The 15,597-nt window shown below is 36.2% G+C and overlaps 1 protein-coding gene across 2 annotated transcripts in view; it reads right to left on the bottom strand.

Annotated features, from left to right (window-relative positions):
- RAPH1 (Ras association (RalGDS/AF-6) and pleckstrin homology domains 1) overlaps positions 1 to 15,597 on the bottom strand; it is a 94,071-nt gene that overhangs the window by 77,697 nt on the left and 777 nt on the right. The gene's annotated exons all lie outside the window — the stretch shown is intronic.

The following is a 15,597-nucleotide window of genomic DNA, read 5'->3' as shown; positions in this document are numbered from 1 at the left end:
AGGAGGAAGGAAGTTCATATTTACAACCTTAGTCAAACAAAAAAAACATTATATCATCTTAGCAGCTGTGTAAGAATTTGGCAAGCCTCTGAATAAAGTTTTTTTCTGAACATCCCAAAAGAACAATTATTTTTTTTCCTGGAACATATCATCTTTGGTATAAAGACCTCTCTAAGGATTGAGCCAGATGAATAAACTACAGAATACAACACTGAAAGTGGAATGTGTACCACAATGACTATTTTTACTGCTAAAGCAGCTGAGTTGACCACACTGTATAAGGAATGTAATTTGTGACACTGGAAATGCTAATTATTTGGACCACATTCACATCTTCATAAGGACAAGGGTTGGCAAGAAAGAACTGATCTGGCATTAATTTGCTGTAGCCAAAATGAGGCACAAAGCAGCAAGAGTAGCTATTTAAAATGTAGGTGACAGGAATCAGTTTAAAAGCCACATAACAATGAATCTCTTAATTCAGCACCACCTCAATATTTAAAATGAAAATAATTTCCCAGTTGTGCTTGTCTACTGCGCTATGAAAAAGTTTATGCAGATGCAGAAGTTTGTAGCACATTCCATTAGCCAATAGTCTCATTTCCTTGGATTGCTAACAGTACACGTTGTGAAGTGGCTGGAAGATTTTTATAGCTTCATTTTTTGTAGAAAAGATTTTTACGCTTGAATCTTAGATCTCTATCTCAAGCTCAATCCAATCAAAGCAGCAGTACCATGAGAGGATTTACAATGAAGCTTAAAAAAAGAAGAATTATTTCATGGCCTTTATCATTTTTCTATCTTCCTTCAGACCTTCAAATGCCCATTCAGGTCTAAGTCTTGCTGGCACCTTCTTCCTATTACCTTTCCAAAAGATTTATAAAGTTTTGCTGATAGGAGCTACAGCCTAAAATACTCTAAAGGGCCAGCTTGTAACAAATCCGAACAGGCTTAAAAGCCAAAAAAGAAAATCAAAAATCATTTTTGCAGTTATAAATTTCACTCCACAGGGAGCTTTCTGCACATTCTCCTTTCAAGCCAACACATCTCTGCACTAAAAGTAGTTTATAACTACTAAAACATATAGCTGAATTCCTTGTGTGTATTTATTTATGAGTAACTTATGCCAGGGTCCAAGTCCAGACTGTAAAGGAATGCTGCATTTGATAGTGCCACACCTCTGTTTCCATCAGCAGGAGGGGTACACTGGAATGAAACAAAACTGCTTCTTCACAGATCCTGAAATCTATATGGGTGATGGACTTCATCCATCTCCACACTTCAGAACTGGAGATGTTACTCCATCACAAAAATGAGGTGTTACAGCCCTTCCTATTAAATCCCCACTTTCTGCTTCCTCCTTTTCCTCCAAAAGGAGCATGTTAAAGTGCATTCATACAGGTCAGGGCCTCTTGTCTTGTTCATTTACATCACAGCAAGCAGTTCCCTTACTAACTCTAGAACATACAAGAGGGATGGGCAGAGAACACGGTCCAGTAGCCAGAAATGAAGCTCTTTTGTCATATATGCCATGACATTAACCTCCCTTCTCCTTCTACACAGTAGTAGAAACAGAATTAACAGAATTTGGTTCCTGACCACAAAAATAAACAAGGATCTTTTTAAAAGCTGGAAAATAGGGCAAGGTAGAAAGAACAGCTCTTCAACTGGTACGACAGATCACTAAAGCCAACAAAAAATGAAATCTGATTTTAAGAAGGGTAGTCTAACTTCAGTAAAACATGATCAGTGCTTTCTGATTCTAAGTCTAGCATCCAAGAACACTTTCATCAATGCTTTTCAGGAAGACTTCTAGTAATGTGACAGGGATTGTGCCGCATTAGATTTCAGATGTAAATCTTTAATGAGAAAAGACTTTTTCATACCACAGCCTGATAAAAGACAAGTTCATTGTTTCTAGCATAAATGAGGGAAGTTACGTTTGGGCCTCTAAAATAAAGTAATAGAGGACCATAAGAGAGTCCACCCAGAAACAGACAAGACATTTGAATTTTCATAGCACATAGGTGTATTAGGAAACAAGAGACTGAATTATGTTATTTGTGACTCAGTGGCTGAAAAGATCTGACATAAGTCAAAGCAACAGTTATTTTAAACAGGTCACATGATCACAAGCCATTTTATAAAAACCTGAAAACATCCACACCATCTGAGTTAGGTACCTAGACTCAAAAATCTGAGCACATGTAGCCTCTATATATATTTGTATAGAATGGAAGATCAAGAAGTTAACCACCACATTGATTTTGCAGGCTGGAGTGGGACAAAAATCAGACTTAAAATCAGATCAAGGACACCCCAAACATTTAATAAAGTACAAAGGAAAAGGTGGGTTTTTCTTAGAAAAAAACCCCATGCTTTTTGACACTACTATGCAAAATATTACAGATACTGTATCCAAAATAACCTCAAGGTACAAATAAAGAAAACAACCAAACAAAAAATAGTTAACAATGTTATGAATAACACAGAAATCATCCAGAAGTTCAGTTCACAGGTCATGCTGTATAGAAATGAGATGAAAGATACTAATAAAACAGTTTAAAAAGTGACTAATTCCAATATCTTCATTATTGTACTTTCTTGATGCAAAGCTCCCACATAAGTTTAAATACAACATCACTCCCCTCTCATAATCAAGTACTGAATGGAGCAGGAAGACCTCTCCTTCCCTGCATAAACTAAACTATCTGCAGGGCACAGCAGACAATCCAAGCAACTTGTATATGCAAAGTCAGAAAGCCCAAGTTTCTCTACATAAATCTTCTGATTTATCTCAAGCAAGTAAGGTCTTTTTTTTGCAAGAGGAAGTGATAGCAGAAAGAAGACAGTGTTAAGAAGTCAAGAAAGGTTAGTGTATTTGAGACTGGACAACATTACACACATACAAAAGACAGCACATACCATTTAAGTAGTAATTTTACAAGTCAAAGACTGGAAGGAAGACCTCAACAGCTTTGTCTTAAAATAGCCAAGAAACCACAAAGACCAAAAAACCCCGACCACGAGACTCTCCACCCCTTTGCAAGCAAAGGAAAGCAAATTAGGTAAGTCCACTTTCTGTAGGAAAAAGAAAAACATACCCAAAAATCAGTGGAAGAAAGTTGGGAATGATTTCCACATACTGCTGTTGTTGCAATGCTAAACACTGCTAGTCACATGGACCAAGAATGCATTCCTGGTACTCACTACTATCATTTTCTAGCTGCAAATGTATTAAAAAGTTCAGAAAATTAGAAAAGAAAAAAGCCTTTTATTTACACCGATATAGTTTTTCCACACTTGCTCACGAACAGCACTAGTACAGAGGCACATAGTATTACCAACATATTCCATTACTAGACTACTCAGACTTAAGTCCCACTAAAGTCTTTAAGACATAGTTAGATTTTAAGGTTGGTTTCAGCTTTTTTTTTTACTAAACTATTTATACGCAAGGTAGATTTTATTGTGGTGGTGGAGCTGAAACAAATTCTGTTTTCATGCAGATGGATTTGACTCTCAGCTGAAAATACTCTTTTGCATTTAACAGAAATCTTGCAACACACTTTTAAGGATGATACATATAAATAGAATAGATAAGGAAGCACTTACCTGGGCAATTTCCCCATAATATTGAAGGAAGTCTTAGAAACAAATCTATTTTACTCAAATTAGGGAAAGCCAAAGATATGGATCAGGTTGTTTTGCTGTCCTTTTACTGTTCAACAGTATTCTAGAATCTTAACCTCACATTCTGATACTGTCCAGTTACACAGCAGTATAGCAAAAGCCTGACATAAGTGTGACCAGTGAAAAGTTAGTGCAATAACCACTCTTCGAAAGCCTGGCCATGAACATGCACACAGGAATTTTAGTCAAGAAACTAGCCAAAACTCGTTATTTAATGGACAGTAGCTAGAACAATCAGCAGCAAATGACTCAACAATGAGGTGCTAGTATGCTATAAGTAGCATTTGCTCTGTCAGAGCTGCCAGTGGACCTTCATGCTTTGTAAGGGAACTGCCTGGCTATGGTCCCAAGGCAATACCACTGAGAATGCCTACCAGGAATCCATGCCTGACTGCCAGCACTGTTTCAATGGCACTGTCTCTTTCTGTTCAGCGCAACTACTTATGAACTCTGGAAATGAAACAGCTCAACTGCAAGCCAGACTGTGTCCCACATCATTCAAGAAGTGATACCTGTAAAAACCAAATGGGATGCATCCTAAGACCTTGTTTGTTCCTGGTCTCAGCTTGTCATCTGATGTCACAACCTTCTCTCAGAAGAAAACAATTAAAAGAGCAATACATCTGTGGAATCATTCACAGCCCTTGTGCTAAGCAGTAAGGTCAATTCTAACAGCACCTCCTTCCAGCTCTATTACTCCTAACAGTTAAAAAACCCTATCTTAAAAATTCAATCAAGTCACAGAAACCAAGTTCTCAGCCCCTTTTTCAGTTCCTCTGCATCATCTAAGAACTTATTCCAGCTGAGGAGAATACGCACAAAGCACAGGATTAGCATAGCTCACAAATACTATCCAACCTCCCACCATGTGCATTTTGAGATTGGGAACACCAAGAACAATATCCTGCCCAGTTCTCAGGTAACAGAATATCTCCTGTGGGACAGTTGTAGCCAACAACACCTAAGAGCATGCATACAAACATAAACCTGAGTGCAGGAAGAACACAGCACAGAAAAATGTATTCTTCTACCTATCCAGTTTCAAATCAAGAAGCATTTCAGAAGCAAACATTCCAAGATCAATTCCCAAAAAGAGGACAAGAGAGCAACACAGACAACTTTCAAAACTACTCATTGTTTGCAACTCAACTAGAGAACTGGAAGACTATATGAAGAAAAAAAAAAAGATTAATGTAACAACAGAGCAGAAAAAGTGTGCCTCAAAGATGACAAGGACAGCATTTAATGCATAATATAATGCTTCCTCTGCGGCAGACCTAACTTCCTCTTTTAAAATAATGTCCTGTTCCTCAAGACACTATAAAAGCTCAGCAATACAGAGAGGGCACAAATCAATTTTTTACAGAATGCAAAGTCATGGATATTATTTCAGTGCTTATTTTGATCATCTTTGAAAAGTAATAGATCAGAATTAGTTAAAAACATATTTTCTAAATACAATCTATAAAATATATTGGCAGCACAGCAGCAATAAAAATATAAAAACTACGTAATTATCTATCTGTATGCCATTAAATACCAGGCTTCTGCATGCACAGCTAATGACAAAGTTTATCACTATTTACTAATGTTGAAATACAAGCCTCAAACCATACATTCAAACTAGTTCCACGTAGCTACACAGATGAGTTTTGATGCACACAGAGCCAGACTGCTGCTACCCTCCCCAGGGAAATGTTACTTATCACATTATGAATGTAAGCAGAACTTCAGAAATTACAGCAGAAATATTAAGTAAACTAAGAGCATCTATTACTGGATCTTCAATTACCCCACAGAGTTGTGTTCTTCAGTTTAATAGATGACTGCATCACAGTATTACAACTCTCCACAATGAGTCATGTCAGGCAAAATTTTAAGTTTTCTTTTCAAAAAATGAACTAATACTATAATATTTTAAATAGTTAACCATCTACATATTCCAAATTCTGCTAAAAAACCAAAACAATTTCATACCCTACATACTACCATTTTAAACAATGGCTATCACTATACTCCAAAAAGTTTGATAATTCACTATGAGTGTCTTGGAATAAACAGACATAATAAAAGGCACTGATTTATGACGCACAGTATCAAAATACAAAATATTTAGTCATGTTGCAAAAACAAGAAAAGCCCTACTTTTGAACATAAGTTAGTTCGATATTCTTGTCAATAATACTGCCTGAATCATGCTAAAATACCAACAGTTCATTGCAATCCAGCAGAAGTCATTTTAGGAATGAAGTAGCAGCTGCTGAATCTATCAGTAGGCTATGCCTTCTTAACTCTTATGGGCACATCGTAATACAGTGAAGGCATGCGCAGTTGTAAACCCAAATATTTAAGTCCACACTGGAAGGCAAAAAGAATGCAGACAACATGAGGCCAGCTGCAATTTTCACACTTTCATAAGAGAACAACTGATCATTTATCTTGCTTTTCAACTCACTCTAAAATAGAAAAAAAAAAAAACATTTAGGCAGCTTTAACTAGAACAATGTACTATACAAGACACATCAACATACTGTAGCATTTTACCATGTTTCCTCAGATCATGTGTATAGAAATGTTGTTCTCAAATGCTACAGCCTGTCAAGAGTTCTGTTAAAGAGCACGCCAGATTAACCTTATGCCAGAAAGTTAATAATGAGCATAACTACAAAAAAAAAAAAAAAAAATTCTGGTCTCCTACTTTCAGGTGATGCACATTCTAAACTGAAGGAAGACCATGTACCTTCAAGATCAGAAAAATAATGCAGGTGGAATTCAAGCTCACAAGGGGTTATATTAACCTATACAAAATGAAGTCACTAGATAAAGTCTTAGGAAGACATTGCTTTAAAGCACATTCTCCTGTTTTACAAATACAGTCCTATTTTATTACTGGTTAATGCATCTCTTAACACTTAATTGTAAAGAGACATGAAGTTGGCCCATGGTCACATTATACAGGACAAAATTTGTGTTGCTATTTTAAGAATTAGAAAGTATACACTTCACAAGAATTACTGGAAAACATTAATCATCAGGAGTAATAAATAATGAGGAATAATTTAAAAAGTGAAAGATAACATCATAACTTGCCTTGTGTACTGCACTCAAATCAGTTAGGCCATAAAGCAAGCAACAACAGGTTCAATTTAAACTCTTTCCATGACAAGGATAGCAAGATAGCGTGTACATTAAATCACAGTAATTTGTATCAAGTGAATGTTGTTCTCCTACACTATGTGTATTTTAAATCTAAAGGCCACACAAAGCTAATATACTTTAATGACCTAGAAAAATAATAGACACATAAAATCACTCCCTAAGCTTTCAGGCCTCACAGTCAGTCTGAGCTAACTTTCTTCATCATACCCATAAATACATTAACTACCTGATCCTTCGGGAGAATGAAGATTGACACCTCTTTGCAAAAAGAGAGGCACCCAAGTAATCACAGTTCAAAAAGGAGACATCACTGACGTTGGAAGTGCATAGTCTGAAAATACTTTGTTTACTCTGTGCTGGACTTTCAACCTCACAATGCACGCCAGTCATTCCAGAAATATTCTTTTCCGGCTGATAAAAGATAATCTAAGATTCATTATAAAGTAGTAATAACTAATCCCAAGGGCCTTTTTTTATTTTAACTTGTGGGTTTTGAGAACCTTCTGAAGTTTTTGCACACATTCAAGCTAAACAGACATAAACAGTATCAAAACAAAGTTTCATTCAAGCTAATTACAAGGACAGTGCTTTTGGGGGGTTTGCCTTCTCTTATTTTTAACTAGAACATCTCTGATTTTCACTAACTGGGATAGGAAGCACAGAAGGTTAAGCTGTATACTGCACAATCAACTGGACAGCAGTTAACACAGAGCATTTTTCATAAAGACACTTTAAAATGTTTCACTTTAACAACTGTGATGTGGATATGTGGGTCCTCTTGAAAATTTCACTCATTTCCCTACTGTTTCCATTTTCTGCTCTGCAAGCTGCCAGAAAGGAAGAAACACTCACATTTTTCTATGGGACCCTCCTCCTGCCATGTAATTGCTGAAAATGAGACTTCTCACTTTTGCTGTGCTTCTTGGAAAGTATCTCAGAGGTCTCTAATCCAGAACAACTGAACATTTCTTTATGAAAATAATTTTTTCCTTCTACGCTAGGCAGGAATTTATTTCTGGCAGTCACATCAATCTGACAAACAGCCTTTCAGTTTCACAGAACTGATCATATCACTAAGTAACTTATTAACAGACACAACAGAGTAGAGGTGAAATAGTGATCTTCTCTTACCCAGCTTCAGCTAGAACTGTTCTGACCTGTGACACGCTCACAGATGGATAAAGTTTCAGCAAGTATTACTGCTTTGCAAGGTTACTAGTGACTGAAAACTACTGACTTCCCTCCTCCACCCCTGAACAAAATGCCCCCATTTAATAGACAGAAGAACTATCAGACACAACTACTGTTGACTAAACTCCAGAGTACCAGAAATGTGCACTGATACACACAACTTGCAGAACACTTTTCCAAGAACAGTGTGCAATCACCCGTGTTTCTGTCAAAGCCACTCAGACCCACTCCTTCAAGTAAAAGGTCATTCTCTTGAGTCATGCATTAAAGATCTAAGTGACAACTTCCTTGGAGAACAGAGGTCTGTATGTCATTTTTATTTAAAGGCTTAGAACAACCTAAAATGAGTTTTTTCATCAGGGGAGGTTTTTTTTAAATGCATTATAAACCACATTTGTGCTAAGTCTTTAGTCACCTGTGAAGAAGAATGATTACTGACACCTTGAAAGTCCAAACTAGCATTGGTGTATTAAAACAGATTCTAACAATGGTTAATTCAATTTTAAGCAGTGAAACAAGTTCACAGTGATCTTTCTAGCAAGGAGAAGAGCAAGAAGCAAAATTACTAAGGTAAGGACAAGTAAGTGTTTAGCATGTTTGTTTGAGGTTTTGTGCGTGTTTTTCTTACATCTAGACTCCAATGACCTTTATATATAGAAAATCAACTCAAGCATGGTTTAGTGGTGGACTTGGCAGCGCTAGGTTAATGGTTGAACTCGATCTTAAAAGTCTTCTCCAACCTAAATGATTCTATGATTCTATAAATAAAGACAGCTTGGAATGCTTGGCTTCTGGCATAGAATCAATATTCCTATGGCCTCATCACCATACAGGCATGAACCAGGCAAGTCAGGATGAAATCAAGAACAGCCCATACACAGGTGAGAAACTGCTCAGGAACAGCCAGCAGTGCGGTATCAAAGACTGAGGCTTTAAGTCCAGACACAGTCCATAAGTACTGTACTTCCCACAGAACAATTGTGAGAAATTTCCCTGGGCAGTGAACACTGTCCTTGCTTCTGCAGGCAGCTAGAGTAGATATTGCATTGATTTTACACAGGGTCTCAGAGTTAACACAAATTTAAGAACTTAGGATCTCATCTTCATTTACTCTTCAGCAACAATATGAGAAAACATGAGGGAACACTCTCATAGTCATAATGAAATGGTTTCATATTTGTTAGAGTACTTCTCTTCTTACCTAATTCAATACTTCTTGTTCTAAATTATAAAAGAGTAACAAGCAATGAGCTCAGAGACAAAGTAAAAAAAAAAATCCCGTGGGATTAAAATTAAGGCAATTAGTATGCAAACACAGTATTTCTGCAAAGCTAATAAGCTTCCCATGCCAATTTCACCTCTGGAACATCATCATTAGGTGGCAAAAATCAGTCTTGTACCTAAGATGTTTGAAAGTATGTTTTCCATGCTGAGCTAGAATCCATCCCCGTTTTATAAAGCAGCTTGTCTAAATATGTACAGATAACATTATCATCTAGATATGAAAATGAAATTATTTACAAAATCACAGGGCAAAGTATTTCCTGCAACAAATTCTAAAGTCTTTTCATGCTCCTAAGATGCAAACAGCAGCCTAGAAAGGAGTTTGTCCTTATTTTTTAAAATGCCTTTACATCCCAGAAGTAAAAGAATCTTAAATTCTGCAAAACAGTACATGATCTAGGAAGATGTATAGAAGGATGTAGCTTCTCTTCTTCTTTCAGCAGCCCCCAACACATCACCTCTTCAATTTTATCAATTTGGCACACTGTGGATTATGCTGTTAACTGGATCACAGAATTTATATGGATTTAATCTTGCCCATCTCTGCTTTTTTTATGAGTATTTTTAATGCGCAATAGTCTAGTGATTTCTAAAGCTATCTAAGGATAATTCCGTCAGGAAAGTGTAAGGGGGGGAAAAAAAGTTCTCCAGGCTCCACTTTTACTAATACTATCCCTTTAGGGGACCCTACAAGGAAAAAAAAAAGCCCACTGAGTAGAACATAGAGTTCTTGAGACTGGGTCAGCACTGTCAGAGATGCAAACACAGACTATTCCAGGCCTAGCAAACGCATCTGTACAGAGATTAGAGACTGAACAAGTATTTAAACATCACATGGGGAACTCTACTTCCTTCAGAGAACCTGCACATTTGTTTTGCTGATGCTATCTTCTATACCAACTCAGTCTGCGGTGACATCACATCTTTTTCACTACTGGTATATCACAAGGATCGATTCAGCAACTTCACAGTTAAACATAAAAGTACCACTACAAATCTACACAACCTTTGACAGAGAGAAAAATCTGTCGAACATAGTTTCAATATACTTTCCCAGTGATTAAACCAATCAAATCAGCATTTTAGACAGAGTATTTCACCATAATAATAGACATTAAAGAAATCCACAGACATCAAAAGAGCACTAGGGCTTTTTTCATCACTGATTGAAACAATACAGGGCAAAACTGTCTTAGCATAATCTCTAAATTCTAAGAAGAATAAAATTCCACATTCACAAAACCCCCCACATTATGAACTCTGTGTTGCAAAGTTAGCATTTTTCACACTATGCAGTAATTCACTCAACACTTATTTTTGCACTTAGCAGGCAATTTTATTACATATATTGAAGGAATTTAACTGCAAAGGTGGTATCAGAGTAAGAATTCAACCATTTGAGATGGGACTGTTTTATCATCAATGCTTGATACATACTATTATTATATATAGTATTATATATACATACTATTATTATATATACTATTATTACTATAATACTACATATTATTTGCACTTCTAACACTATTCAATGATACAGCCTTTAAAATACAATTTTACAAGCAGATAATGCAAATTTGCCAATTACAGTTTCGGTAAGGTTTGCAATTAAGTCTTTTGGACACTTCTGAAAACATTTTTCCTTTTACCATGACCAAATGGATTTCAGAAAATGAAGTATAATTTTGCACAGAGTAATCCTTGACGAGTTTACAGTAACTTCCTTGAAGAACCAGCAGAATTTTTCACAAATCACTGATACACAACTGTACAACAGCAGAACTAGACACTACTTGCCCAACAACAATTTTAGTTTGGGTGAGCAATTTTACTAGGAGTCTATAAAAAAGTTCAAACATTGAGACTATGATCACATAGAATAAACTACCTTTTCTGTGCTACAGGTGGCAGTTCTTAAGGCAGAAAAGTGGGAACATGATGCCAGAATTTGCATCAAGATGAAATCTACCCATGTATCATGCAACAAGCTCTACTTGGAGCTTTTCTTTCGGGAGAAAACTGTTCCCTCCTACTGAAGAGCCACGAAGGCAACACTTAAAGTAACCACAAGAAGTAACTCATTGCACATCTTGACTGTAAGCACAGAACAGTTCCACTTTTTTTAAAATTTACTTTAACCCAGTATTGAGGACAAAAAGATACCAAGAATAGTACAGGTCCTACCAACTGCTAAGTCTTTGGGAAAAGGGAAGGACAATGAGACAATCACAGCAATGGCAGCAGCAAAGGACCCTATGCCAGCAGTGGGCAGAGGGCTCTCACTGTCACATGAACAGAGGTTTCTGCCAGGCCCCCTACTACTGCTCCCAAAGCTTTCTGAAGGGTGAAGTTATCAGAGAGGATGAAAGATACCAATGAGCTTCCCTCCAGCCCCTTTCTGAATGTGTGTTTCAGACAGCATGTTTTTCCACTTCAGATCTACATTTGAGAAAAATGATATTTCTATATCATTTCTATATTTATATTTCATTCTATATTTAACTTCTCCAAGACTTTTTTTAGATGAAAGTGCAATACTGACACAAGTAATAAAACTTAGCAGTCACAAAACTGGAGAATGATGTCACTTCTTGCTCCTATTTCTTTCTAATCCTGATCTGCTAGAAATCAGCTATTCTGATGTAATTAAACAGCAGGAAACAGTAAGGTGCTTGTATATGAACACAACTTGGCATTCTAAACACTTAAGTTGACAGAATACTGACACCCTCACATGACCATTTCATCAGATGCCAAATACAGTAATTAGAACAATACAATGTTAACATTGCAATAAGGGATGATAATTCCGATAATTTTCACAGAAAATGAGAACAATCCGTATTCAGTTTATCATTTCCACTATGCAAGATCAGTGCATTTTTACCAGCAACCTGAGTTCTTGAACACTACAGTATTGACTTAAGTAAATACAAGAGTTCTACTACTGCGGATAGCAATTCCCTCACCAGACTCACTGTAATATTTTTGTATAAGAACTTTCACCGTATACACTGCTCTCTTGAAAAGACCAGAGGCAATGAAGATTCAGTCAACTTTTTGATAACATTTGTTTAAATTATTTTGATGAATTTTTGAGATTAGAAATTCAGTAACGGGTAAAAATTATATTCTGTGACTGTTTTTACATCATCCCTGGAATTCCTTCCCCACCCCCAGGCCTGTCTCCCCTCTCCTCCCCTCCTAAAATCCAACTAACTCACTAAGATGTAAGAAGGCAACAAATTATTTTCCTAATATTTAACGTTAGGACAGTTTCAAATTCTCATGTACGTCATCTTTCTCCATACAATTCCTGACAAGTACAGTGACAGCTCACAGAACAAGACATTTCAAGAGCTCTTCACTAACAGATGGATTTTAAAAAACAAGTTCAACAAACAATCTATTTAACACCTTACACAAAACACTTCCACTAAAGCTGGATATAGCAAGTAACTAAAACTCCTACTTGGAACAAAATACAGAAGTGACTTTAATTCATTAAGATGTCAGAAAATATCAGTCAATATATCTGGATCAAGTTGCATAAAAATATTCTGCAGATACTTTTCTTAGTCTTTATATAATTTTCCTATATGAATGATTATAACCTGTTATAATGTTATAATGATTATTTATCACTATTGAATTTTAGTTCTTTCTCCCAGGGACTGATATGTTTAATTGTATACTTATTACTAATTTCTCGTATTAACATATAAAAATAATAGGCCATTTTAAATGAACACTTTTTTAAAGTGATGAAGATACTTGCAGATTAACAAGAGAAACTTAAAATCCCTTGCTAATGTGAAGATCAACTATAACAGGCAATTACAGAGCAAGTTTCTTTACTGGCATTCCCTAACCTTGTAGACATTCCTTAAGGTAGAAAACATTCCATGTATGTACTCACTCAAAATCTGTGACAGCCAACTACCAAAGATATTTTTTGAATTCTTAAAGAGAACTTACCCATTATATCAACTTTTGTTTCATAATTTATGTCTTCTTAAACAAAATTAACCCCCACATAGAAATGGGTTAAACCTGACTACTCAGCAGTCTGCTGTCATTTCAATGTATTATTAACCCTTAGCAATAAAACAGATCTGGATCACACCTTTTTATAAGGCTTGTTCATCTGACATTGCCTGATTTAGCTGTAAATCAACACATTTTCTTCTAGCAATTGCAGAGGAAGGGTGTGAAACATGACAAAATGGCTTATTAGTGGGGCCAGAAACAGAAATGGGACATTTCTGGCTTTGATAATTGTTTGCAACAAGTTCTAGATTTAATCAGGAGGGTCCTCAGTATGAACAGATGTTAATAGGAAGTTGTGAAGTACATTATTTCAGTTCTACTTGAAAATTCCATAATAAAACCATTGTTTAACATAACAGAAAAGGCGGAGTGTGATTATTTTGCAACCTTTGGCTTTATTTGTTACATGAGTGATTTGGATTTTTCTTCTATTAAGGTGATGTAAATTACTTAATGGCTGGGATCTTCAGTACCATTCTTCCTAGTATTTGCCTAACTGGCTTAGTCACTCAGATTTAACTCTGTCCCAGTTTGATAGGTTTTTACTTCCCCCTCCAGCGGCTGAAAACCATTTGAAGAAGGAAGGCAAATATGACCAGTAAAAATGAGACTAACACAGGATAAGGATCTTCAATTTAAAGCACAAAGAATTAACTATTTCTAGCTAGAAAAGCCAGTTGATTCTATTGAAATCCTTAATGCTGACGGAATAGATAAAGGACCAAATTCAAACAAAGAAGCAACAGCTAAAAAAGGTTAAGTGGTTTGGGGGAAACAAGGCAATACCCATATATTCTGATAGCCAGAAGACTGAGACACCCTTTTGAAAAATAAAGCCTCTTAAAATCAACCACAGTGAACCATTACCTACAAAAGGCATCACAGCCTTTGCAGTTTCACACAATACTTTAAACCAACAGGTGTTCTCTGCACCAAGGCTCACTTTACTGAGAAAGGAACAGGCTGCAACACACCAGAAGCTGACAGCAGTTTATGTCAATACACTATTCCATTGTAAAAAAAGTATTTTAAATTCAAACGTGAAGGCAGTAGTCTCCAGATACTACGCAAGGAAGGCAGATTAAAGATGCAAAATTTGCCAGTGTTCTCTTTCACATTATTTTTCACACTCTTTCAAGAGATTAACAGCTGGTACACTACACTGCTTTCCTGAACTGTGGTTTATCTCTTATTAATACTTTTTTCACTGTCACCACATGCTGAGTCAGAGAAGCAGTGGTAGAAGGATGCTTCATTGCATATCATCTGAGTATAAAAACGAAGCCATCTTAAGGAAATATCTATCTGACAATCAAAATTGTACAAGGACAATAAACAAATTCCATAGTGATACTTACCTTTCTGTTGTATGAAAGCAAAAAGTTTCTGTAACATGGATTTCCGTACGGTAATTTGACTATCACCCAGTGATATGAAAAATCACACACCAACCTAGGTGCAGAAAAACAGTTCTGTGTTCCACTATCCACCACACCCAACCAAGAATGGTATAAGTGTACTAAACAGGGATGTGTCTAGATTTTTATACAACTTATATGGAAAGTATTCCCTAGATTATGACCTATACTTTTGTTCTTCAAGATGATTTATCAAGTAATTTTCCCATTCCTCTATTTTAACAGGAAACTTCTCAGTGGACAAAAGCTGATTAAAGACAATAAAATTGGAAGAGTGGTTGTTTCAGACATATTGTTTCCATAAACACCTAGAATTCATCAATTAATTTTTCTGCTCTAAGGTAATGTATCCATGTCTGGAGGGCACTGGGGGAACAGACAAAAACGGGCAATTTCTTCAGAATGGATTGGGTGTGATTCTACAACCTCATAGAACATTCATCTATCACATGAATGGTAAAGATATTAGACGTATGAAATAGTTTACATTTGCCAAATGCAGTGTACCTGTAATCCACCAGTAAAAAATAAATTGTACTACACAGACCGCTGTTCATCCCCTTCTATACACCTACAGCCCAGTAAAATATACAATACTAGTAAAAATGATAAAATGCAGAGACAGTGTCCAAACACGCAGGTGATTCTTTTCCGCCCCACAAGATAACAAATTCAAAAAAACCCAGAATCTTCCAAAATGAACAGGTAAGTCACTGGCTTCTTAAGACAACCAGCTTTAGTGCAGGAGAAAAAGAAGTATAGCCATATGAATTTTACAAGGTCACGTGACACTCCTGTACAC

Source organism: Corvus hawaiiensis, chromosome 7 (genome assembly GCF_020740725.1).
Source record: "Corvus hawaiiensis isolate bCorHaw1 chromosome 7, bCorHaw1.pri.cur, whole genome shotgun sequence".
Lineage (NCBI taxonomy): Eukaryota > Metazoa > Chordata > Aves > Passeriformes > Corvidae > Corvus > Corvus hawaiiensis.
This window is presented reverse-complemented; position numbering and strand designations above follow the sequence as displayed.